Genomic DNA, 27,690 nt, shown 5'->3' with positions numbered 1-27,690 from the left:
TTTCTTTGATGAGTTTTTGCCATAGAAAAGTGGAATGCAGTAGATATAATGCAACAATAAAAATATGAATTGGTTTGATACAGTACTTATAGTAGTGATTTGCTTTCTTATATTAACGGATCTCACGAAGGTTTTGTTGAGTTTTGTGTGGTTGAAGTTTTCAAGTTTTGGGTTATCTTACGATGGATGAAGGAATAAGGAGTAAGAAGAGCCTAAGCTTGGGGATGCCCATGGCACCCCAAGCTATTATCCAAAGAGAAGCAAGCAACTAAGCTTGGGGATGCCCCGAGTGGCATCCCCTCTTTCTTCTAAGGATCATCGGTATTTTACTCGAAGCTGTATTTTTATTCGTCACATACTATGAGTTTTGCTTGGAGCATCTTGTATGGTATGACTCTTTGTTTGTTTTGCTTAGAGTTCTAAGTCTTGAATCCTTACTGGACACACCTATTTGAGAGAGCCAAAATTATGCCATGACTTGTTAGAATTGCTCTCTATACTTCACTTAAATTTTTATGAGCTATGGATTTGCTCTAGTGCTTCACTTATATCATTTTGAGCACGGTGTGCTTGGTTATTTTTGAAGAAATGCTCTCTTGCTTCACTTAGATTTATTTGAGAGTTTGTAAAATTTTCAAGAAATTCTCTCTTACTTCACTTAAATTAATTTGAGAGAAAGAAATATTATGCTCATGATCTTCACTTATATTTGTTTGAGCTTATGAAAAGCAACACATGAAAATTAGTCCCAAAGTGATAGATATCCAAGAAGGATATAATAAAAACTTTCATGAAGATCATTGGACAACCTAGTAATAGTTTTGAGATATGATGATGTGATATGTGAGTTATGTTGATGAGTATACTTTAGTAAGAATATTGGTGTTAAGGTTTGTGATTCCCTATGCAAGCACAAAAGTCAATAGTCATGCAATGAAATTATATCCTACTTGTGGTGCACTATTCGGTGTTAATTATGCTTACTGCTCGCTTATGAGATTATTCATTTCTTGGTTGGTCGCTTCTCAATCTTTTTGCTAGCCCTCATTTTGCACTAAGTATGATCAGTACTTGTGCATCCAAAAACCTTTAAACCAGTTTTGCCACATGAGTCCACTATATCTACCTATATGCGGTATTCTTTTGCCATTCTAATCAAATTTGTATGTGCCATCTCTAATTTTCAAAATAAACTTCTCTTTTGTGTGTCCATATCGCTCGCGAGGCGGTGAGGGGTGGCTAATATTTTCCATGCTAGATGTGTTATTCTCACGGTGAGTGTTTATTCACTTGTCATTGCACAAGAGTAAGGCAAAGGTATTAGGGATGCCCAGTCCCGAAATGAAAAATGAATTTACTTTATGTTGTCAAATAATAAATTCCTTGGAAAGTGTTGGTATGAAGGGCACCCGTCGATACGGTTAGCCATGGAAAGTGAAAGTATGGTTCAAAAAGGAATAAACTTTATTTTCTGTTTGGGAACCGCCTATGATATATCTAGCATGGAAAGTGTTGGGAACTCTAAGTCGTTTTCGTTGGTGGGAAAAGCATACCTCCCAAAATGTTTTTATCTCTAAGTTTTTAACTTTGAGCTCTGGCACCTCAACAAATCCCTACTTCCCTCCATGAAGGGCCTTTCTTTACTTTATGCAATTTTTATTTTTCAATTTGAGTCTCCATCTTCTCTTATAAAGCACCAACTAGGAGGCACTATGATCGTACTTGAGTATTGGGTGTAGTTAATATGCGAGTGTGTTTCATGAATGGATCAATGATTGAGCATGATGGGCTAGGGATAGCTTATTTTAGCATTGATATTTTGAAAGGCATGGTTGCTTGTTGATATGCTTGAGTATTTAAGTCATCATGTCAGGGTTAGGCACGAAACACATCCCCCCACCCGGGTCGATCTCCAGGGGGGCGGCTCGGGAGACCTAACCCCGCTGCCGCCACCCCCACCTGCTCCCTCCCCTCTCGCCGCCGTCGGGCGTCCCCGCCAGGCAAAGCCTGTGCGGCTGCCAGCGGCGGCGGGCCTTTTCTCTCTGGTCGCGCGCGGAGGCCAGCCCTGGACGGTGAGCCGTGCGTCGTGGAGCGGCGCGCCGGCGCGGATCTGGCCCTCCGGCCTGTTCTGCGGCACAGCGGCGCTGGATGCTGGGGCGGCGGCCCCAAGGAGCGGTGGTCCCCTCCTCTCTGCCTTCCTCGTGGTGGAGGAGCGGCGGCTGGCCGTTTTGGCGGCGGATCGGGGCTTTTTGCTCGGATCTGGTGGGCGCGCGCCGTCGGCGGGATGCGGTGGTGCTGGCTGTCCTGGGCCGCGTGGGTGGTAGGGCGGCTGCGTGTGGTGGAGGCCCCGACGGCTCTGGTTGGCGGCGGGTGGAGTTGCTGATCCCATCCTGTCTGGCTGAAGACGGCACTCTCGGCCGGGCTGGTGTTTGGTGAGGTGCAGTGGTGTGCCCTGGCTAGCGTGGTGTTGGCTGGGGCTGCTAGTCTCCCAAGGCTAGTGGCCTCTGCGTGGTGTAGGTGGCGCTGCTGGTGGTGGGTTGATACGTCTCCAACATATCTACTTTTCCAAACACTTTTGCCCTTGTTTTGGACTCTAACTTGCATGATTTGAATGGAACTAATCCGGATTGACGCTGTTTTCAGCAGAATTGCCATGTGTTATTTTTGTGCAGAAATAAAAGTTCTCAGAATGACCTGAAACTTCACTGAGAATATTTTTGGAATATATAAAAATACTAGCGAAAGAATCAACTCCAGGGGGCCACACCTTGTCCACGAGGATGGGGGCGCGACCACCCCCCTAGGGCGCACCCCCTGCCTCGTGGGCCCCCTGAGGCTCCACCGACGTCAACTCCAACTCTATATATTCACGTTCGGGGAGAAAAAAATTAGAGAGATGGATTCATTGCATTTTACGATACAGAGCCGCCGCCAAGCCCTAATCTCTCTCGGGAGGGCTGATCTGGAGTCCGTTCGGGCCTCCGGAGAGGGGAATCCGTCGTCGTAGTCATCATCAACCTTCCTCCGTCACCAATTTCATGATGCTCACCGCCGTGCGTGAGTAATTCCATCATAGACTTGCTGGACGGTGATGGGTTGGATGAGATTTATCATGTAATCGAGTTAGTTTTGTTAGGGTTTGATCCCTAGTATCCATTATGTTCTGAAATTGATGTTGCTATGGCTTTGCTATGCTTAATGCTTGTCACTAGGGCCCGAGTGGCATGATTTCAGATCTGAACCTATTATGTTTTCATGAATATATGTGAGTTCTTGATCCTATTTTGCAAGTCAATAGTCACCTACTATGTGTTATGATCCGGTAACCCCGAAGTGACAATAATCGGGACCAATCCCGATGATGACCGTAGTTTGAGGAGTTCATGTATTCACTAAGTGTTAATACTTTGGTCTGGTACTCTGTTAAAAGGAGGCCTTAATATCCCTTAGTTTCCAATAGGACCCCGCGGCCACGGAGGGTAGGACAAAAAATGTCATGCAAGTTCTTTTCCATAAGCACATATGACTATATTCGGAATACATGCCTACATTACATTGATGAACTGGAGCTAGTTCTGTGTCACCCTATGTTATAACTGTTGCATGATGAATCACATCCGATATAATTATCCATCACTGATCCAATGCCTACGAGCTTTTCACATATTGATCTTTGCTTAGTTACTTTTCTGTTGCCACTGTTACAATTACTACAAAACTGCTACTGTTACTTTTCCCACCGTTACTGTTACTTCCATACTACTTTGCTACTAAATACTTTGCTGCAGATATTAAGTCTTCCAGGTGTGGTTGAATTGACAACTCAGCTGCTAATACTTGTGAATATTCTTTGGCTCCCCTTGTGTCGAATCAATAAATTTGGGTTGAATACTCTACCCTCGAAAACTGTTGCGATTCCCTATACTTGTGGGTTATCAAGACTATTTTCTGGCGCCGTTGCCGGTGAGCATAGCTCTATTCTTTGAGCCACTTGGGATTTTTATCTTTTGATCACTATGAAGAACTTGAAGGATGAAAAAACCAAGATTTATCCCTCAACTATGAGGGGAGGTAAGGAACTGCCATCTAGCTCTGCACTTGATTCACCTTCTGTTTTGAGTAAACTTGCGATACCTACTCCTGCTATTGAATCTGATATGTCGCATGTTATTGATGATGCCACTTCTTCTTTGCATGATACTTATGATGAAACTACTTCTATGCTTGATACTACTGTGCCATTAGGTGAATTTCTTGATGAACAACTTGCTAGGATTAGAGAGAATGAAATTATTGAAACTGATAATATTGATGAAAGTGATGATGAAGATTCTCCCCCTAGATATGAATTGCCTGATGTTCCTGAGGGTTATGTTATGGATGAAGAAACTGCTAGAGATCTTTTTGCTTGCAAAGATAGCTATGATCTTAAGAAACTGTTAGCTAAGCTGAAAGAAAAGTCTTTGAATGCTAGAATGAAATATGACCCTGCTTTTGCTACTTCACCTATCTGTATTTTCGATGAGGATTATGATTTCTCTGTTGATCCTGAGTTAATTACTTTGGTTGAATCTGATCCTTTTTATGGCTATGAATCTGAAACTGTTGTGGCACATCTTACTAAATTGAATGATATAGCCACCCTATTCACTCATGAGGAAAAAATTCGCTACTACTATATCCTTAAGCTATTTCCATTCTCATTAAAGGGTGATGCTAAAACATGGTTTAATTCTCTTACTCCTGGTTGTGTGCGTAGTCCCCAGGATATGATTTATTACTTCTCTGCTAAATATTTCCCCGCTCATAAGAAACAAGCTGCCTTAAGGGAAATATATAATTTTGTGTAAATTGAAGAAGAGAGTCTCCCACAAGCTTGGGGAAGGCTTCTCCGATTACTTAATGCTTTGCCTGATCATCCTCTCAAGAAAAATAAAATAATTGATATCTTTTATAATGGACTAACCGATGCCTCCAGAGACCACCTGGATAGTTGTGCTGGTTGTGTTTTCAGGGAAAGAACTGCTGAGCAAGCTGAATTGCTATTGAATAATATATTGAGTAATGATAATGATTGGACACTTCCTGAACCAACTCCTAAGCCAACTCCGAAGAAAAGGGGTATTCTATTTCTCAGTCCTGAAGATATGCAAGAGGCAAAGAAATCTATGAAAGAAAAAGGTATTAAAGCTCAAGATGTTAAGAATTTACCACCTATTGAAGAAATACATGGTCTTGATAACCCGACACAGGTAGTAGAGGTAAATTCTCTCTATAGATTGGATAAGGGTGAAATCCCATCTACTAAGTTTGCTAGCCAATGCCGGGATGAGTTTGATGACTTTATGGTTAAACAAGAAAACTTCAATGCTTATGTTAGTAGACAATTGAAACGTAATGCTTATATGATTGAACACTTGAGTGATTATATGTCTAGAGTTAAGGGTGAACTTAAACTTATTAGTAAACATGCTTCTATGATTACCACTCAAGTAGAACAAGTGCTCAAAGCTCAAAATGATTTGCTCAATGAATTAAATAATAAGAAAAATGACAATGTTGTTAGAGTTATGACTAGAGGGGGTAAAATGACTCAGGAACGTTTGTATCCCGAGGGCCACCCTAAGAGAGTTGAGCAAGATTCTCAGAGAACTAATGTTGATGCACCTAGTCCTTCTAAGAGGGAGAAAAAGAAAAATGATAGGACTTTGCATGCTTCTAGTGAACCTGTTGTTGACACACCTGAGAATCCCAATGATATTTCTATTTCTGATGCTGAAACACAATCTCGTAATGAACATTAACCTAGTGATAATGTTAATGATGATGTTCATGTTGATGCTCAACCTAGTAATAACAATGATGTAGAGATTGAACCTGCTGTTGATCTTGATAACCCACAATCAAAGAATCAACGTTATGATAAGAGAGACTTCGTTGCTAGGAAGCACAGTAAAGAAAGAGAACCATGGGTTCAGAAACCCATGCCTTTTCCTCCCAAACCATCCAAGAAAAAGGATGATGAGGATTTTGAGCGCTTTGCTGAAATGATTAGACCTATCTTTTTGCGTATGCGTTTAACTGATATGCTTAAAATGAATCCTTATGCTAAGTATATGAAAGAAATTGTTACAAATAAAAGAAAGATACCGGAAGCTGAAATTTCCACCATGCTTGCTAATTATACTTTTAAGGGTGGAATACCAAAGAAACTTGGAGATCCAGGAGTACCAACTATACCATGCTATATTAAAAGAAACTATGTTAAAACTGCTTTACGTGATCTTGGAGCCGGTGTTGGTGTTATGCCTCTCTCTTTATATCGTAGACTTGATTTGAATAAGTTGAGACCTACAAAAATATCTTTGCAAATGGTCGATAAATCAACTGCTATACCTCTCGGCATTTGTGAGGATGTGCCTGTTGTGGTTGCAAATGTTACTATTTTATCGGACTTTGTTATTCTTGATATTCCCGAGGACGATACTATGTCTATTATTCTTGGTAGACCCTTTTTGAATACTGCAGGGGCTGTTATTGACTGCATCAAAGGCAATGTCACTTTTCATGTTAATGGTAATGAGCATACGGTACACTTTCCGAGGAAAACAACCTCAAGTCCACAGTATCAATTCTATTGGAAACACTTCAACGATTATTATTGGAGGTTTTGAATTTCCTCTTCCTACTGTCAAGAAGAAATATGCTATTCTTATTGTTGGGGACGTGCATATCCCTGTTGAGGTAAACTAGTGTTATTTGAAAATTCTCCGGTTTCATGCAATTCGGAAAGAGTTTGTTAACAAGACTTGATCAACCTTGTTAGTGGATTCCTTTTGATGAGCCTGAGATGGATGAAGTTAGAAAGCACAACTCTCTGTACCCTCCTTTTACTTTCTATTATTTGTATTAAATAAAGCAAAAATAGCATTTTATGTCTGTTTTCTGAATTATCCTTGCAATAAAAAATACCCCAAAAATAAAAGTTCTCCAAACATCCTGAAAATGAAATATGATTTTTTGTAGAATATTTAAGAATATCTGGCACTGAGAACACACCAGAGGGGGCCACCACCTGGCCACAAGGGTCCAGGGCGCGCCCACCCCCTGGGGCGCGCTCCCTACCTCATGGGCCCCACGTGGACCCCCTCCACTTATTCCTGCACCCATCCACTTCGTCTTCCTCTAGAAAAAATCCTCCCATAGCTCAAACCCGTATTCTAGCTCATCTTGCTGCCACTTTTTATCTCCTTGCTCAAAGCTCCATTCACCAAACTGTTTTGGGGGATTGTTCTTCGGTATGTGACTCCTCCAATGGTCCAATTAGTTTTTGTTCTAGTGCTTTATTTATTGCAAATTTTTGCGGCTTAGGTGGCCCTGTTCTTGAGCTTGCATGTCAAATTTGTTTGGTCCAAAGTAGTTTTAATGCATGATATAGCCTCTAGGAACTTGTGGGAGTAGTTTCCATCAATCTTGTTGAGTTTGGTTCACTTTTATTTTGAGTCACTAAATTTTTTTCAGAAATTTTTCAGAGAAAGAAAATGATGAAGAGATTGTTGAGGGGCTCTTCGAGTCGAAGCTCGAAGGATAAGCAAAGTGAAGAGAATAAGAAGCCCAAATATAATCTTCCTCGCACTGTGGAAGTTCGGCCGTGTGAATGACCCTGTGATGAGTTCTTGAGAGCTGCCGGAATTTATGATGATTTTTATCACTTGGCTGAGAATGCAGGCCTCACCGACTTCCTCCACGACCAGCGCGAACAGTATCTCCTACTCACTAATATTTTCGTGCAATTTTTTTACTTCCATGCTAATAAATCACCACCTTCAGTGGAGTTTCACTTATATGATGAGGTTAAGGAGATGTCCCTATATGATTTTTGTCAGGTCTGCAAGATACCCTTTGTGGGCAACATAGAGGAACCACACCGTAATGATGTGGAGGGGTTTATTGATTCAATTGTTGTAGGGGAAACAAGGAAAGTTTCCGATGCAGGAATTACTAGCATACATTTTCCTGTTCTACGTTACTTTGCAATATTTGCTAGTAGATGCTTAATTGGTCGCGGGAACAGTGGCAATCTCAGTGCCCCTGATATTGTTATTTTGCGCCATGCTTTATTTTGTGATACAACTTTCAGTTTAGGCGCTATTATTGCTAAATGATTAAGTCTGAACCGTACAAAGGGCCCCATCTTCAGAGGCGTCTTTGCCTCACGCCTTGCTGCACACTTTGAGATACCTATTAGGCATTATGAGAAAGAAGAAAAGTTGCTGCCCCCTGTTTTTCTAGATTATAAGAGTATGGTAGCACATGACTTTATTGTTAAAAATAAGAAGAAACTGCTTAAGTATAATTTGATATTTGGTAAAACTCACCATGAGATTATTACCTTGCCTGCGCCCTCTTTGTTTAACATATTTTTAGGCACGTACCTCATCTTGCCGGATGCCGTTTATGCATACTGGAGCCTGACACAAGCTCCAGAGCCTCAGCCGGAGCCACCACTTAACCCTTATCGACAGTTTTTTTATCAGTGGGATCCGGAGGAGATCGCCAACCAGTGGCACCCAGAGGACACTCCTCCGTACACCGGAGAGGGAAGCTTTGAGCCGTGACCATAGACCAACTTAGGCCAAAAGCCTAAGCTTGGGGGAGTACGTATTTCTCACCGATGTTACATTCATGTTCACACACTCATGCCAGTTGTTGGTGCTCATACTTTTTCATTGTACTATCCATGCTAGTTTATTTTCCTTTCTAAGATTTCTTCTTGTGTGTTTGAAAAACCTTAAGAAAAAACCCAAAAAATGTAGTAGCTTTTAGCTAGTTTAGTTTCCATGCCCGTAGTAGTAATAATTAAAAGAAAACCCAAAAAGATTTCTCGTTCTTCTTTTGCTTGTTGGGAGCTTTACCGTGTAAATAGTTTTATTTGCTTTCTTTTCTTTGGGGGTCGAGAGGAGAAGACCATGATGAAAATGTTGAAGTGGCTCTTATATGCATTATTGTTGATTTAACAAAGAGCCCATATTACCTTGTCTTCTCCCTTGTATTAAATGCTTGCAGATTCCAGCTTAGTCCAATGCACGTGCACTATTATTATTATCCACACTGTTCGGTTGTGCAAGTGAAAGGGAATAATGACGATATATGATGGACTGATTGAGATAAGAGAAGCTGGTATGAACTCGACCAATCTTTTTTTTGTAAATATGATTAGTTCATCGTTCCTGATTCAGCCTATTATGAATGAAACATGTTTGGAATGACAATTAGAGATTATAGTTGGTCATGCCATGCTTAATTTGCTAGGAGTTTATAATGGTTTACCTTGCATGCCAACATGCTATTAAAATGGTTGTGATGTGGTATGATAGGGTGGTATCCTCCTTTAAACGATTCGAGTGGCTTGACTTGGCACATGTTCATGCATGTAGATGAAACAAAATCAACATAGCCTTCATGATATTTATGTTCATGGTGAATTATATCCTCCTCATGCTTGCACTCAGAGTTGATTAATTTTAATGCATGTTCATGACTGTTGTCGCTCTCTAGTTGGTCGTTTCCCAGTCTTTTTCTAGCCTTCACTTGTACTAAGCGGGAATACTGCTTGTGCATCCACTTCCATAAACCCAAAAGTTATTCCATATGAGTCCACCATACCTTCCTATATGCGGTATCTACCTGCAGTTCTAAGTAAATTTGTATGTGCCAAACTCTAAACCTTCAAATGAAATTTTGTTTTGTATGCTCGAATAGCTCATATCAACTAGGGCTGTCTATATCTTCCATGCTAGGTGGGTTATTATCATGATGAGTGGACTCTGCTCATCACTCACGAGAAAATGGCAGGTAACCGGGATGCCCAGTCCCATGCTCAAATCAAAATAATTACAAACAAAACTCCCCTAGGATTGTTGTTAGTTGGAAGCACCCGTTGTTTCGGGCAAGCCATGGGTTGATGCTTGTCGGTGGTGGGGGAGTATAAACTTTACCATTCTGTTTGGGAACCGCCTATAATGTGTGTAGCATGGAAGATATCGAGATCTTTCGGTTGTTATGTTGACAATGAAAGTATGCCACTCAAAATATTATTTATCTCTATTTCAAAACTCGGGCTCTGGCACCTCTACAAATCTCTGCTTCCCTCTGTGAAGGGCCTATCTATTTACTTTTATGTTGAGTCATCATCCTCTTATTAAAAAAGCACCAGTTGGAGAGCACTGCTGTCATTTGCATGCATTACTATTTGTTTACATTGAGTATGACTATGACTGGATCTCCTTTACCATGAATTACAATGTATAGTCAGTCCTTGATCTTCAGAGGTGCTATGCATTTATGTTTTGCGGTCTCAGAAAGGGCTAGCGAGATACCATCTTGTTATATCATATTTTGATTGTGCTGAGAAAGTGTTGTCATCCGAGATTTATTATTATTGCTCGCTAGTTGATTATGTCATTGATATGAGTAAACATGAGACCTAAGTGTTATTGTGAATATGGCTAGTTCATAATCTTTGCTGAAAACTTGAATGCTGGCTTTACATATTTACAAAAACAAGAGAAAACAAAGTTTGTAAAAGTTTTTCATTATCACTTTCAGTTTGTCAACTGAATAGCTTGAGAACAAGCAAAGGTTTAAGCTTGGGGGAGTTGATACGTCTCCAACATATCTACTTTTCCAAACACTTTTGCCCTTGTTTTGGACTCTAACTTGCATGATTTGAATGGAACTAATCCGGACTGACGTTGTTTTCAGCAGAATTGCCATGGTGTTATTTTTGTGCATAAATAAAAGTTCTCGGAATGACCTGAAACTTCACGGAGAATATTTTTGGAATATATAAAAAATACTGGCAAAAGAATCAACTCCAGGAGGCCCACACCCTATCCACGAGGGTGGGGGCGCGCCCCCTGCCTCGTGGGCCCCTTGAGGCTCCACCGACGTCAACTCCAACTCTATATATTCACGTTCGGGGAGAAAAAAATCAGAGAGAAGGATTCATCGCTTTTTACGATACGGAGCCGCCGCCAAGCCCTAAGCTCTCTCGAGAGGGCTGATCTGGAGTCCGTTCGGGGCTCCGGAGAGGGGAATCCGTCACCGTCGTCATCATCAACCTTCCTCCATCACCAATTTCATGATGCTCACCGCCGTGCGTGAGTAATTCCATCGTAGGATTGCTGGACGGTGATGGGTTGGATGAGATTTATCATGTAATCGAGTTAGTTTTGTTAGGGTTTGATCCCTAGTATCCATTATGTTATGAGATTGATGTTGCTATGACTTTGCTATGCTTAATGCTTGTCACTAGGGCCCGAGTGCCATGATTTCAGATCTGAACCTATTATGTTTTCATGAATATATGTGAGTTCTTGATCCTATTTTGCAAGTCAATAGTCACCTACTATGTGTTATGATCCGGTAACCCCGAAGTCAGAATAATCGGGACCACTCCCGGTGATGACCGTAGTTTGAGGAGTTCATGTATTCACTAAGTGTTAATGCTTTGGTCCGGTACTCTATTAAAAGGAGGCCTTAATATCCCTTAGTTTCCAATAGGACCCCGCTGCCATGGGAGGGTAGGACAAAAGATGTCATGCAAGTTCTTTTCCATAAGCACGTATGACTATATTCGGAATACATGCCTACATTACATTGATGAACTGGAGCTAGTTCTGTGTCACCCTATGTTGTAACTGTTGCATGATGAATCGCATCTGACATAATTATCCATCACTGATCCAATGCCTACGAGCTTTTCACATATTGATCTTTGCTTAGTTACTTTTCCGTTGCCACTGTTACAATTACTACAAAACTGCTACTGTTACTTTTGCCACCGTTACCGTTACTTCCATACTACTTTGCTACTAAATACTTTGCTGCAGATATTAAGTCTTCCAGGTGTGGTTGAATTGACAACTCAGCTGCTAATACTTGAGAATATTCTTTGGCTCCCCTTGTGTCGAATCAATAAATTTGGGTTGAATACTCTACCCTCGAAAATTGTTGTGATCCCCTATACTTGTGGGTTATCATGGGTCTGGCGCTACTTCCTCCCGGCGTCAGTTTGTTGGTGGATGGTGGCAGGCATGTGCCGCGGATCTGGTGCAGGCACGGCGTGGTGGTGGCCCAGTGTGGTTGCGGCTCTCGCCGTGGGTGGCTCCACGGTGGCTTGGCGGGTCGGCTGCGGTAGCGGCGGGCATGTTCCGGCATCGGCTGGCCCATAGGCAACGTGTGTCGGCCTTCGACCCCTCTCCTTGTCATCCGGGTGCTGCCTTCGTCGAAGGTTCGATCCTTCCCTGACTATGGGCCATCGCTCATTTCACGCTCGGCTGCAGGACTAAGCTTGTCTCGCGCCCGGCAGCAGGACCGAGCTCGTCTCGCGCCCGGCAGCAGGACCGGCCTCGTTTCGCGCCCGGCAGCAGGACAATGCTCGTCTCGCGCCCGGCAGCAGGACAGTGCTCGTCTGGCGCCAGTGTCTTGGACGGGTCGATGGCGGCCAGTTTTGGCCGGCCTATTGGGTTTCGGCGTTGGGAGCGGCTCAGGGGTGCAAAAGGCGGGTCCTTTTCTGTCCATATCTTTGGTTGGGGTAGCGGTGGGTCTCGAGTGAGGTGGGTCAAGGTATTGGACGTCGGGGTGGTGGCCCTGGTGGTTGTGCCGCGGTGCTCATGGGCAGAGTCTGTGGTTAGGTGCTGCCCAGTGGCCATGGTCGTGTGAGTGGCGTGTTCGCTAGGGTGTGGCGTGCGGTGGTGAAGAGTGTTGGCCGGGGTGAAAACCTGATCTATCTTCAGATGGACCAATGGCGTGAAGCTCGTTCCCTTCTTGAAGGCGTCGTCACGGCTCTCTTTGCCTGTCGTGTTGCTCTAGGGGAATCTCTGACCCTCGGGTCGGGCGGTGACGGCGCTCTGGTGTCTTGTTATTCCTAAAGGCACCGTCTTGGAGCACACGGTGCGTCGTATGCGGCTTCATCTCTTCGCAGTGGCATGCTCACGGTGGAGGACTCCGATTGCTCTTGTAGTACTATGGGTAGTGTTGCTGCGCTCAGCGGCTTTGTATCCAGCCTTGGGTGTATGTGTGTGTGGTGCCGGCATGCGTTTGTATCTGAGTTGTGATCGATTGGTGCTTTATATGTAAAGCGGGGCGAAAGCCTTTTTTGGTAAGTCATCATGTCAAAACTAGACTATTGCTTTGAACCATATAGAAGTCCAAATGTCCATGCTATAAAGAAAAGAATATGAGATGACATGTTAGGCAGCATTCCACATCAAAAAATCTGTTTTTTATCATTTACCTACTCGAGGACGAGCAGGAATTAAGCTTGGGGATGTTGATACATCTCCATCGTATGTATAATTATTTATTGTTCCATGTCGTTATATTATCAATCTTGGATGGTTTATAATCATTTTATAGTCATTTTATCTCATTTTTTGGTACTAACCTATTGACATAGTGCCAAGTGCCAGTTGCTGTTTTCTGCATGTTTTTTACATCGCAGGAAATCAATACCAAACGGAGTCCAAACGCGTGAAACTTTTTGCAGATATTTTTTTACCAGAAGACATCCAGTGGGTCGGAGAAGCGCCTGGGGGTGCTCCGAGGGGAGCACAACCCACCAGGGCGCGCCTGGAGGCCCAAGCGTGCCCTGGTGGTTTGTGCCCACCTCGGGTGCCCCCTGAACCGACTCTTTGCTCTATAAATACCCCCAATATTCCAGAAACCCTAGGGGAGTCGACGAAAATCAATTCCAGCCGCCGCAGAGTCCAGAACCACCAGATCCAATCTAGACACCATCACGGAGGGGTTCACCACTTCCATTGGTGCCTCTCCGATGATGCGTGAGTAGTTCTTTGTAGACCTTCGGGTCCGTAGTTAGTAGCTAGATGGCTTCCTCTCTCTCTCTCTTTTGATTATCAATACAATGGTCTCTTGAAGACCCATATGATGTAACTCTTTTTGTGGTGTGTTGGTTGCGATCGGATGAACTTTGAGTTTATGATCAGATCTATCTTTTTATCCATGAAAGTTATTTGAGTCTTCTTTGATCTCTTATATGCATAATTGCTTATAGCCTCGTATTTCTTCTCGGATATTTGGGTTTTGTTTGGCCAACTTGATCTATTTATCTTGCAATGGAAAGAGGTGCTTTGTAGTGGATTCGATCTTACAGTGCTTGATCCCAGTGATAGAAGAGGAACCGATACGTATGTATCGTTGCTACTAAGGATAAAACGATGGGGGTCTATTTCTACATAAATAGATCTTGTCTACATCATGTCATCGTTCTTATTGCATTACTCCGTTTCTCCATGAACTTAATACACTAGATGCATGCTGGATGGCAGTCGATGTGTGGAGTAATAGTAGTAGATGCAGGCAGGAGTCGGTCTACTAATCCTGGACGTGATGCCTATATAATGATCATTGCCCGGATATCGTCATGATTATTTGAAGTTCTATCAATTGCCCAACAGTAATTTGTTCACCCACCGTTTGCTATTTTTCTCGAGAGAAGCCACTAGTGAAACCTACGGCCCCCGGGTCTCTTCTTTAATATATTTGCCTTGCGATCTATTTTATTTGCCTTTTATTTTCAGATCTATTAAATCAAAAATACAAAAATACCTTGCTGCAATTTATTTTATTTGGCGTTCGATCTATCAATATTTACTACTCTCTCACGTCCGTTTGCCAATTTCTGGCGCTGTTACCCGAAAGGGATTGACAACCCCTTTCACACGTCAGGTTGCGAGTATTTGTTATTTGTGTGCAGGTGTTGTTTACGTAGTGTTGTTTGGTTCTCCTACTGGTTCGATAACCTTGGTTTCATCACTGAGGGAAATACCTACCGTCGCTGTGCTGCATCATCCCTTCCTCTTTGTGGAAATACCGACGTAGCTTCAAGCCGCATCAGCGACTTGACTGGAGGAAGAGAGGCTCCGACGCACCCCTACCTGGCGCGCCAAATATCGGATTCTGGGCTCCACAAACCCTGGATAGATTCAAACTCTGGGGTGCGTGTGAAGAACTCAACCTCCCCAGCCTGCCTACCCGCCGATCTCAAAGCCTAGCTCGATGAACAGGAAGGAAATGGGACATAGTAGTTTACCCAGGTTCGGGCCACCTTGCGGTGTAAAACCCTACTCCTGCTTTGTGGTGGATTGGCCTCGAGATGGGCTGCGAGTGAACTAGTACAGTGGAAGAACAACCTCAGGAGGTGTGTTCTTGAGCTGGTGAGGGAGAGGATGATCTGAATGATCCGTCCTCCTCTATGGTGGTGGCTAGGTCCTATTTATAGCGGCCTTGGTCCTCTTCCCCCAAAATGGAGGTGGGAAGTGATCCCACAATGGCCAAATTCGAAGGGACACAACCAGTACATCTTATCCTGACGAAAGGTGGTCTTCGTCTACAAAGCTTCTCATCATGACGCCGTGGTGGGCTCGGCGATGACCTCCGTCCTGCTGTCCTGGCGGTCTTGGTCTTGTTGCATAGAAATGGAAACCTTTGGCTGATTCCTCGGGACTCCGCGCCTGTACTTGCCTCTTTAGCACCAAAGAGGAAACTGCTGTACTGCGCCCGCTGGCACCCGCCTGGCCTTGGTCGTTATGGCTTGCGTCATTCGAACCTCACGAGGCGAGGGCTTGCATAGGAATCTTCGCTCCTCAGGAGCCAGCCTGAGGAGGCCATTCCTTCTAGGGGTCTTGGTGTCGTCCGCCTCGCGTGGCTTGGCCCCTCGCAAGGGTCTTGTGTTGTTGCTGCTGAAGGTGGGCCGTACTAGGCCGTCGATGGAGCCACGTCGTGCGCCGCAGGTAGGCAAGTCTGGGTACCCCCGTTCCTAGAACGTCCACAAATCCCCCTCTCCGGAGCCCCAAACAGACTCCAAATCAGCCCTCCCGATGAAGAACACGAGGTGGCGGCGGCTCTGTATCGTAAAAGGAAATGAAACTTCTTCTCTTATTTTTTCATGGGAAGACGGTATTTATATGCTTGAGATTAGGATCAGTGGAGCCACATGGGCCCCACAAGGTAACAAGGCGCTCCCTATTGCCTTGTGGGCAACTGGTGGCCCCCTCCGGTGGATCTTCGCTCCAGTATTTTTTATATATTCCATAAAAAATCTCCAAAAAGTTTCATCCAATTCCAAGAACTTCTAATTCTGCACAAAAAACAACACCATGGTAGTTCTGCAAAAACAACATCAGTCCGGGCTAGTTTCATTCAAATCATGCAAAATAGAGTTCAAAACAAGAGCAAAAGTTTTCGAAAAAGTAGATACATTGGAGACGTATCAACAGTCTTCAAAGGTAACTGGCGTCAGATCACACATATTAAACTCTTCAGTGATGCTCAATCATTTTGGCTCTGGTTGGGTTTTTCCTCACTTAGGTTTGTCGCAGTCATCGGAGGAAGGGCTCTCAAATGACAAGTGTTAATCTCTCTCTGGAGCAGCCAGCCAACAAGTGGTTATGAGGGGGGCGGCTATTTGTAGCCAGCGGGCGCCAGTCCCGGTGATAAACCCGGCATCACTAAACAGTATAACTCGGTGACCTACGAGCCTCCACGGCGATTCGGAGCTCCCCATCATTGGCTCATTTCCACGAACATACAAGAGTTGAGCTCGGTCATCCCACAGGTTTCTTACGCTAAGCCATTCAACATCGTGATCTTGAGTAGCCGTTTCGCGGGCTGCCGCTCTGTATAATGAGCTGTGCTTTGTGTGGGTAATCGGGCCATGTAGGTTAAAGGCCCAGGAGGTCCAGTGGAACGTGCAAAGTCTTCCCACCTTCATTCCTTTGTTTCTCGCCAGCCCTATCCTGAGTTGCTCCTCTGTTCCTCTACGCTGTGCCGCCGCCATCGTGCGTTTCCGCGGTGAGATTATACTGCACACCTCTGAGTCGGTGCCTTCTACTGTTCCTCTGCAGCCCCCCATGGTGTATCCCTTCTTTCCCATGTCATGTCTTGCTCCATGGCGGCTCCAACGGCAGCATGTGCCATTGGCATCCATTCCCTATTGTCCTCCGCTGGCATTCGCCTCCATGGCCTTTGGTGTTCTTTGTTCATTGAGAGTTTCCTCTCAACAAAGTAGCTAGCTAATCGCTTGTATCTAAGTTGGCTTTTCCCCGAAGAGGAGAGGATGATGCAGCACATCAACGATAAGTATTTCCCTCAGTTATGAAACCAAGGTTATCAATTTAGTAAGAGAACCAAGCAACACTATGTAAACAACACCTGCACACAAACAATAAAAACTTGCAATCCAACACGTAAGAGGGGTTGTCAATCCCTCCTCCGTATTGAGATAGATTAAATAGTATGAGATTGGATAAATAGATCTAGAAAAACACAAAATAAAATAAAGAAAAAAGTGCAGCAAAGTATTTTTGGTTTAAATATGATAGGAAATAGACCCGGGGGCCATAGATTTCACTAGAGGCTTCTCTCGAGAAAGTAGCATACGGTGGGTAAACAAATTACTGTTGGGCAATTCACAGAAGAGCAAATAATTATGATGATATCCAAGGCAATGATCATGTATATAGGCATCACGTCCACGATTAGTAGACCGACTCCTGCCTGCGTCTACTACTATTACTCCACACATCGACCGCTATCCAGCATGCATCTAGTGTATTAAGTTCATGAAAAAATGGAGTAATGCAATAAGAACTATGACATGATGTAGACAAGATCTATTCATGTAGGAATAGACCCCATATTTGTATTCTTAATGGCAATGATATATGTGTCTCATGTCTCCTTCTGTCACTGAGATTGAGCATCGCAAGATCGAACCCATCACAAAGCACCTCTTCCCATGGCAAGAAAAATCAATCTAGTTGGCCAAACCAAAACAAAGTTTCGGAGAAGAAATACGAGGCTATAACAATCATGCATAAAATAGTTCAACAAATACTCAAATAATATTCATGGATAGATCTGATCATAAACTCACAATTCATTGAATCCCAACAAGCACACCGCAAAAAGTCATTACACCAAATAGATCTCCAAGAACATCGAGGAGAACATTGTATTGAAGATCAAAAAGAGAGAAGAAGCCATCTAGCTACTGCCTACAGACCCGTAGGTCTGTGGTAAACTACTCACGCATCATCGGAGGGGCAAGGGTGATGATGAAGAAACCCTCCGTGATCGTTGACCCCTCCGGCAGAGTGCCGGAGAAGGCCTCTAGATTGGATCTCGTGGTTTTGGAACTTGCGGTGGCTGGAATTATGTTTTGTTGAATCCCCTAGGGTTTTTTGGGATTTTGGAGTATTTGTAGAGGCGAAGGTCGGTGGAGAAGCCTCCCGTGGGCCCCACTACCCACCAGGGCGTAACTGGGCCTTTTGGCGAGCCTTGGTGCCTAGTGGGCCTCCTCTGGTACACTTCCTTGGCTCCCTGGGTGTTTTCTGTCCAGAAAAAAATCTCCAAAAAGTTTCAAGGCATTTGGACTTCGTTTGGTATTGATATTCTGCAAAGTAAAAAAACAAGCAGAAAACAGCAACTGGCACTGGGCACTATGTCAATAGGTTAGTCCCAAAAATGATATAAAGTTGCTAGTAAATGAGTATAAAACATCCAAGAATGATACTTTAATAGCATGGAACAAATAAAAATTATTGATACATTGGAGGCGTATCAGCATCCCCAAGCTTAATTGATGCTCGTCCTCGAGTAGGTAAATGATAAAGACAGAATTTTTGATGTGGAATGCTACCCATCATATTTATCACATATTCTTTTCTTTTGTATCATGGACATTGGGACTTTAGATGATTCAAAGCAATAGTCTATAATTTGACATGAAGACCTCAATATTCAAGCATATCAACAAGCAACCATGTCTTTCAAAATATCAACACTAGAGAAAGCTATCCCTAACCCATTATGCTCAATCATTGACCCATTCATGAAACACACTCAAATATTAGCTACATCCAATGCACGAGTATGATAATAGTGCTCCCTAGTTCGTGCTTTATAAGTGAAGATGGAGACTCAAATAAAAAATAAAAATTGCATAAAAGTAAATAGATAGGCCCTTTGTAGAGGGAAGCAGAGATTTGTAGAGGTGCGAGAGCTCAAATCTTAAATTGAGAGATAAAATTGTTGTGAGAGGCATGTGTTTCCCGTCAATGAAAACGACCGAGAATTTCCAATACTTTCCATGCTAGATACATCATAGGCGGTTCCCAAACATAAAATAAAGTTTATTCCCTTTTCCACCATCCTTTCACAATCCATGGCTAGACGTATCCACGGGTGCCTTCCATACCAACACTTTCCAAGCAATTTATTATTGACAACATAAAGTAAATTTCTTTTTCAATTTGGGATTGGGCATCCCTATTACCTGCCACATTCTCGTGCAATCACAAGTGGATAAACACTCATCTTGAGAATAACATATCTAGCATGGAAAATATCGGCCACCCCCTGCCGCTTCATGAGCCGTACGGGCACACAAAAAGGAAATTCATTTTGAAAATTAGACTTGGCACATACAAATTTACTTGGAACAACATAGAAATACCGCATATAGGTAGGTTTGGTGGACTCATTTGGCACAACTTGGTTTAAGGAGTTTGAATGCACAAGCAGTATTCCCGCTTTAGTACAAGGGCAGCCTAGCAAATAGATTGAGAAGCAACCAACCAAGAAACGAAAACGATCATAAACAAGCATTAAGCATAACTAACACCGAATAATGCACCACAACTAGGATGTAACTTCATTTCATAACTATTGACTTTCATGATTGCATAGGGAATCACAAACCCTAACACCAATATTCTTACTAAAGCATAATTACTCACCAACATGACTGACATATTACTATCTCGATATCGCAAAACTATTGCAAGGAATCAAGTTTTAATATCCAATGAACTTCATGATAGTTTTTATTATCCCTCTTTAATATCTATCACTTTGGGACTAGTTTCATGTATTAGCATTGCTTATAACAAGCTCTCAAACAAATTTAAGTGAAGAACAAGAGCACAAATATTTCTTCAAAATTTTCATCTCTCAAAATAATATAAGTGAAGCATGAGAGGACAATTCTTAAAAATTCTACTTACTCTCAAAATAATCTAAGTGAAGCATGAGAGCATTTCTTCAAAATTAAACAACCACCATGCTCAAAAAGATATAAGTGAAGCCCTAGAGCAATTCCATAGCTCAAAAAATTTAAGTGAAGCACAATGAGCAATTCTAAAAAATCATGGCATCATTATGGCTCTCTCAAATAGGTGTGTCCAGCAAGGATTATTGTGACAAACTAAAAAGCAAAACAAGCAAATACTCATATAATACAAGACGCTCCAAGCAAAACTCATGATATGTGATGAATAAAAATATATCTCCAAGAAAAATTACCAATGGTCGTTAGAAGAAAGAGGGGATGCCTTCCGGGGCATACCCAAGCTTAGTTGCTTGGTTGTACTTTAATATTACCTTGGGGTGCCATGGGCATCCCCAAGCTTAGGCTCTTTTCACCCCTTATTCCTTCATCCATCGTGATCTCACCCAACACATGAAAACTTCAATCACACAAAACTTAACAAAAACCTTCATGAGATCTGTGAGTATAATAAAGCAAATCACCACTTTAAGTACTATTGCAAACCCATTCATATTTTATTATTGCATTGTACCTACTATATTCTAACCTTACCATGGCTTATATCCCCCGATACAATCTGTTGAGGATATAGACCTTGGAGTCACCCGCCAGGAGGGCCGGGTTACTTGTAGGGTCATTGCCAGAAGCCCGGAGCCAAGTTCCAAGATAATGGGCCAGAGATGGGCTGAGACCCGGATATGGCTTAAAGCCCGTAGTACAATCTTTATTGTTATAGTAGAACTTGTAGTATAAGGCAAGTATTGTTTAGAGTCCGAGCCGGACACTCTTATGAGCCGGCCGGGACTCGAAGGGCCGCTGGGTGTCAACCTCCCTATATAAAGGGACGACCCGGCAGCGGTTTAGGGGCGACAACAATCTGATCGAGAGCCGGGCATAGCTGTTTAGCTCCCTGGTTATCGAAACCCTGATTAATACCACCTCAACTGGACGTAGGCTTTTACCTTCACCGTAAGGGGCCGAACCAGTATAAACCCTCGTGTTCCTTGTCCCACTTAACCCCTTCAAGCTTCCCAATTGCAATGGCTCCACGACTAAGTCCTAACCCGAGGACATCTGCCGTGACAATTCCACGACACAATCCATAGATTCATCAAAATAAGCACACAATGCAACGAAAACATAATCTATCAACAACGGGACAATCTATAGTAATCTAGACTTCGACCATACTTTTGTAACTCCAAAAAATCTGAAAAAATTAGGACAACGTAGGCAATTCATATATAATCTTTTGTAAAAAAACTCAGAATATCTGCTACTGGATGCAAAAGTTTCTGTTTTCTAACAGGATCAAATCAACTATTACCCAAACCATCCTAAAGGCTTTACTTGGCACAAACAATAATTAAAGCATAAAAACACAATCATAACAGTAGCATAATTGTGTAAACACACAAGAACATAAATAAAAAATGAAAAAATATTTTATTCATTGGGTTGCCTCCCAACAAGCGTTATTGTTTTAAGCCCCTAGCTAGGCATGATAATTTTAATGATGCTCACATGAAAGAGAAGAATTGAAACACGAAGTGAGCATCATAAAGCATGTGAAAATCACTTTTAAGTCTAACATACTTCCTATGCATAGGAATTTTATAAGCAAACAAATTATTATGGCAAGAAATATCTAGCATATGCAAGGGAGAGGAGTAAGACATTGATAATCTTAACATAACAAGAGGTAATTTAGTAACATGAAAATTTCTACAACCATATTTTCCTCTCTCATAATAATTACATGTAGGATCATAATCAAATTCGATAATATAGCTATCATATAGAATTTTCTCTTCATGATCCACATGCATAAAAGTTTTATAATCTTCCAAGATAGTGGGATTAGCATCAACTAAAGTCATGACCTCTCCAAACGCACTTTTATAAAAAAAATCATAAGATTGAACACTCTCCAAATATGTGGGATTATTTTCAGCTAAAGTTGACACTCTTCCAATGGAGCCTTCTACGTAGCAGACCAAGCACGCCAGGAGGCGGAGCAGGCGCCTCAAGTGATGGCTTACCAGACCCCCCCGGCTTATCCGACGATGTCCGTTGATGCGGGTATCCCTACTAGAACCGGGGGTGTCCCGTGTTTGATGCCAGCTATCCGTAATGAGCGTCTACCCAAGGACTTCAAAGGACCTAGGAAGGTGACTAACTATACAGCAGACTTACAGCCGGCAGCCTGGATCGAGAGTTTTGAGATGGCTATGGAATTGCTGGAAGTCAGCGAGGCGGCCATGGCCAAATATTTCACCATGATGTTAGATGGAACTGCCCGCACGTGGTTGAAAGGGTTACCGCCGAACTCCATTGGGTCTTGGGATGAGCTGAAAGCCCGGTTCATTCAAAACTTCAAAGATACCTGCAGGCAATCTATGTCAATCGTGGATCTGACTAACTGTAAGCAGCAGGAGGGTGAATCCACGACCCATTGGGTTCGCCGGGTCAAGGAGATCATACATTCATCGGATAAGATGGATGCCGGCTCCCCAGTCCAATGGTCAAGCTGAGAGAGCTAACCAGGAGATTCTGAAGGGCATCAAACCCCGGCTTTTGGTCCCTTTGCAACGGACGCCGGGTTGTTGGGTGGAGGAGTTGCCCTCCGTCTTATGGAGCATCAACACTACTCCTAACAGGTCTACTGGCTTCACGCCTTTCTTCATGGTTTATGGGGCAGAAGCGGTCCTCCCTAGCGACATCCGTCACGATTCACCTCGTGTGGCGGCTTATGTTGAGACGGACAATGAACAGGCGCGCCAAGTTGCTCTGGACTTGTTGGATGAACAGCGTGATGTGGCAGCAGCCCATTCAGCGATTTACCAACAAGACCTGCGCCGTTATCATAGCCGCCGGGTCAAAACCCGGGTCTTCCAGGAAGGCGACCTTGTGCTCCGGCTCATCCAGGATCAAACAGATGCACACAAATTATCCCCACCTTGGGAAGGGCCCTTTGTGGTCAGTAAGAACTTGCACAACGGGTCATATTACCTCATTGATGTTCGGGAGCGTAAAGATTCGCGTAAATCTGAGGAGGTGACCCGTCGGCCGTGGAATATCGCTCAGCTTCGGCCTTATTACACTTGAGCTACTGGCTCTTGTGGTGTACATATATATCTCAGACATATATATATTATGATAAGCAATAAAGCAGGACCTCTGTCCTTTTTTCTCCTCCAAATATACGTGTCATACTAATTTGAAAGGAGGATCCGGCTTATGATCGCACTTGAGTCTAGCCGTAAGCAGTAAGATCACTTGGGGGCTTCCTGTTCAAACATGGGTCGTATTCGAACCAAAGAGAACATAGCTGTCGATACCCATTTGATTGGCAAAGTGCCGAGCTCATTGGGAGGTTGCCTTTGGTCATATTTGAATCATAGTGTAACCCCTCTGAGAACCGACGTGGATCGTATTCGAATCAGCATCGTTAAACAATTTTCAGAATCACTTGGGGGCTTCCTGTTCAAACATGGGTCGTATTCGAACCCAAGAGAACATAGCTGTCGGTACCCTCTTGATTGGCATCGCCACACCCATTGGGGGCTATATGATCGTATCCGAATCTTGGCTTAAACCCCTTTCGGGCCGGGTCTCTGGTTGTATTCGAACTGGAAGCCCCTAAGTTCCGATTTATCGCAAAGTCTACTCTGATTATGACAACGTGTGCATGGCCGGGTTTCGCTTGACCGGCTTAATTTTGGAGTTATCTTGTTAATTGAACATCCTGGATGTCATCAAGACAAGTCCATTAGAGTTAAGATACCAACCATGCTACCCGGGTCATTTAATCCGGAGGGTGGTAAGCCGTCTTGAGACTTGTGATTTACCTTTCTATGCAGATGCTTGAAGGTACTTTTTTAAAGGTTGAGAAGCACGAAGGATAATTATGACCCGGAGGAGCATCAAAAGAATGACTTCAAAGGATTTCAGCATTCATTACGTGCACGATGGCACGGCGGAGATAAATCATTGCACTTATTCTATTACAAAAATCTTTCAAAGTTTCAAGGGTGGAGCGTTGTTTGGTGAGCCGCTAGCCGGTTTATGACGCCTGCTGAGTCGAAGTCCCCGGCTCATCTTCTGCTCCGGCTGATCCCAAGGCTTCGAAGGTCGACGATTTCCAGTTGATGCCGCTGAGAGCTTCGAACTGAGCTTCTTCGTCAATTAACCCGGCCGGGTCAATCTCGGGGGCGTAGGTGTGTTGGCGAGCCGGAGGAATCAGACTAAGAGCTTCATAGCGAGGGGTTGGAATCCTCTGATTCTTCGCGTTGTACCCCGGCTGATACTTGGTTAAGTCGGTGTCGTTCCCGATGATGGTGGCCACCGGGCGTACAGCCTTCACGCATGCCGCGAAATCCTTCTGGTCGAAGGTGGAGCCGTCTTCCTTCAGGCTGGGGTAACCCAGGGCGATGTCTGCCGGGTCTAGCTCCGGCAGGAAGGCTTTGGCCCGGCTCAGCGCGGCAATTGCTCCGGATCTTGCGGAGGCTCGACGTAGCTCTTGGATTCGCTGTGGCAAAACTGCGAGCCGGCGCAGGACTTCAGCCAGATGGGTTGGCACCTCATTGGATAGGGCCACCACAGCTAAGGCGCGCTGTGACCCGGTGTAGAGTTGTTCCACCAGGGTGTACACGGCCTTTAGCTTGGTGACCACGCTCTGGTTGAGGTTGGCACTCCTGGGACCTGTTTAATAAAGGTCAGGTAAGCCGGTGACAAGGGTGAATCGTAACATGTGCAGACTTGATGAAAGCCGGTGAGGCGACTTACCGAAGATAGCAGCCACCATTTGGGAAACCTGGTGCTTTAGACCGGAGAGCTCAGCGGTCTTCTCAGTGAGGGCCTTCTCCGCCTGTTCTGCCCGGGTCACCAGTGCGGCTTTCTCCTCAGCCCAGGCCTTCCGCTCAGCGTCGAATTCAGTCTTCAATTTCTCCTGAGCGGCGATGCTGGAGACAAACTTGGCATTCGCCTTCTGGGTCTCCATCTCTTGAGTTTTTAACCGGCTCTTGAGATCCGCAAGGTCCGACTCAAATTTCTTGCCAGTAGCCTGTATATATTTCCGGGTTATTAAACAGTCATTATATAAGTCCCAAGCACTTTCCAAGCAAAGACACTTGGCACTTGGGGGCTAATGCATATTGAACGTGTCTATCTACGTACTGCTGGTTCAATTAAGTAAGCCGGACTCTAAGTCTACAACATATGCCAAGTATAAGTTATAGACTTGGGGCTAGCATGACAAGGATCACTATGCGGAAAGTAAGAAGACAGCAGAAGGTTACCTCAGACTTTTGTTGGATCTGATTGACCATGGCGATCTCCGCGTCCCGGCTCTTGTGAACCTGGCTGATGTAGCCAGAAACGAGCTCTCCAATGCTCAAATCGGGGTAGCCCGAGAGATCCAGATTCGCCCGGTGGGGTCACAGCAGCTCCCCCTTCACGGAGCATTGGGCCAGTGCGGTCGGCCTCCCCGGCTCAACATACTCCGTCCGGGTAATTACCACGTCCGGGTCGTTAGCCGGTGGGGTTGAGCCGGAGGCCTCCGGATTAGCTGACGCTTCGGTCGTCGTCTTGGTGGTCGGGGCAGGGGCTTCAGGCGCCGTATCCATGGGAATGGTGGCCTCGGAGGCGGCTGGCGGATCTTGAGCCGTCGTCTCCGGCTCAGGCAAGTCCGGCACTCCGGCTGACCTGGTCTTCTTTGCTCTTTTGGTGAGCTTTGCCTGGGCACTGAAAAGACAGAAGTGTTAGGCATACAAAGAGTAAATACAGACAGGTAATGTAAGGTGATTGTTATTACCCGGGTGCAGTTTTGAAGGCCAGCAGACTTGACTGCATGGAGTCACCAGAAGGAGGGGAGGTCTCCTGGTAATTGGAGTCAGAAGAATTAAGCGGTTCACGGATAACACCCGCCAACGGATGAAAAGGGTACAAGTGAGAAAAGACCTCGGTGCGACGTTTCCTTGTCGCGTCGGGTAACCCGGCGGAGAGGTCGGTGTCCTTGCGGGCCCGGGTGAGACGCCGGCTTTCGTGAACCTGCTGCTTCAAAAGAAATTGAGGGTCTTGATGAGCTAATGGATGAGAAAAGCTTACTTTCCGGGTTACCCTTCGGACTTTCAGCTGTGGCAAAGGCTCCGAGTCGGAGGGGAGTAATGTTACCTCTTCAATCACCGGGTTACTGGCGCCGGTGTCATCCTGTCAATAAGCAAAATGATGGTAAAGTGGACAGCAGCAAACAATAAATATGGCAAGAGTTTAAAGGTTTAAGGGTTACCTCTGACTCGGAGCTATCGCTTAATTGCAGCAGCTCCGAAGCAGTGGGTCTATTTCCCTTTTTGCGAGGGGCGGCTCTCTTGGCGGCTTTCTTCGCCTTCCTGGCCTTCTTGGCCGCCTCATGGTCATACTTGACCCGCCAGAATTTATCATCAGCCTGAGAAATACAGTAATGAATTCTTAGCAAGATGGCATGTAAAAGAAGTTGAAAGGTTAAAGGTCAGCGGTTTACCGCTGGGGCTGGATTGGTCTTGCAAAACGGGGCTAGCCCGGTTCTTCCACAGTCTGCCAGGCTCTCATTTAATAGAGCCTTGGTCTCTTCTTCGGCAACGTCTTCTGGAAGGTCGTTGCGACTGTGCCTCTGCGAGTCATCCTTTCGCCCGGTGTACTCACACATTAAGCCGGGGCGGCGGCTCAATGGGATCACCCGCCATGAGATCCAGACCCGGACCAGGTCTATTCCGTTCAGACCATTGCCTAGCAGGGCCTTGATCTTATTGATCGTTGGAAGCAGAGGCTGGCGTTCAACGGCAGTCAGCTTGTCGGATAGCGGATGAGTCGGCTCCAGGCGCGTTGGGCGAAAGCCGGGCAGCGGGTTCTCATCAGCCGGGGACGTGTCTTGGCAGTAGAACCAAGTCATGTTCCAGTCCTTGGGGTGACTTGGCGGTTCTGCGTAAGGAAATAGACAGTCCCTGCGTCGTTGGATGGAGATGCCGCCTAACTCTAGACTTGGACCGTTTGCGCACTCGGTTTGGCGGTTCAAATAAAACAGCTCTCTGAAGAGCAGCAGACTCGGTTCTTCTCCAAGATATACTTCACAAAAAACTTGGAAGTTGCAGATGTTGGATATGGAATTGGGTCCTATATCCTGAGGCCGAAGGTCAAAGAAGTTGAGCACGTCCCGGAAGAATTTTGAGCCGGGCGGTGCGAAGCCCCGGCTCATATGGTCTGCAAAGATCACTACCTCCCCGTCCCTTGGCTGTGGTCTTTCTTCTGACGGATCAGGGGCACGGTAGAACATCACTTCCTTCTTGGGCAGATATCCGGACTTAACAAAGTTGGCCAGGGTCTCATCGGTGACGTTGGATTTCATCCAGTTGCAAGTGATGGGAGTCTTGGGAGGCATGGTGACGGTTGGTGGTCTATGAGGAAGAGAAAAGTGTCCGTGTTAATTATAAGCCGGGGATTATCATCCTACAGTGACGGCTTATGAAGGGGACTAATGATATATATTGATATGGTGGGTTATCTAAGCTGTCGGGGCT

At 44.5% G+C, this 27,690-nt stretch overlaps 1 protein-coding gene across 1 annotated transcript in view; it reads right to left on the bottom strand.

Moving 5' to 3' along the window:
• Positions 1-27,690, bottom strand: part of LOC141042817 (uncharacterized) — a 125,261-nt gene that overhangs the window by 50,308 nt on the left and 47,263 nt on the right. The gene's annotated exons all lie outside the window — the stretch shown is intronic.

Source organism: Aegilops tauschii, chromosome 3 (assembly GCF_002575655.3).
Source record: "Aegilops tauschii subsp. strangulata cultivar AL8/78 chromosome 3, Aet v6.0, whole genome shotgun sequence".
In the NCBI taxonomy this organism is placed as follows: Eukaryota; Viridiplantae; Streptophyta; class Magnoliopsida; order Poales; family Poaceae; genus Aegilops; species Aegilops tauschii.
Note: the sequence above shows the minus strand (reverse complement) of the source record. Positions and strands in the feature narration are given on the sequence as shown.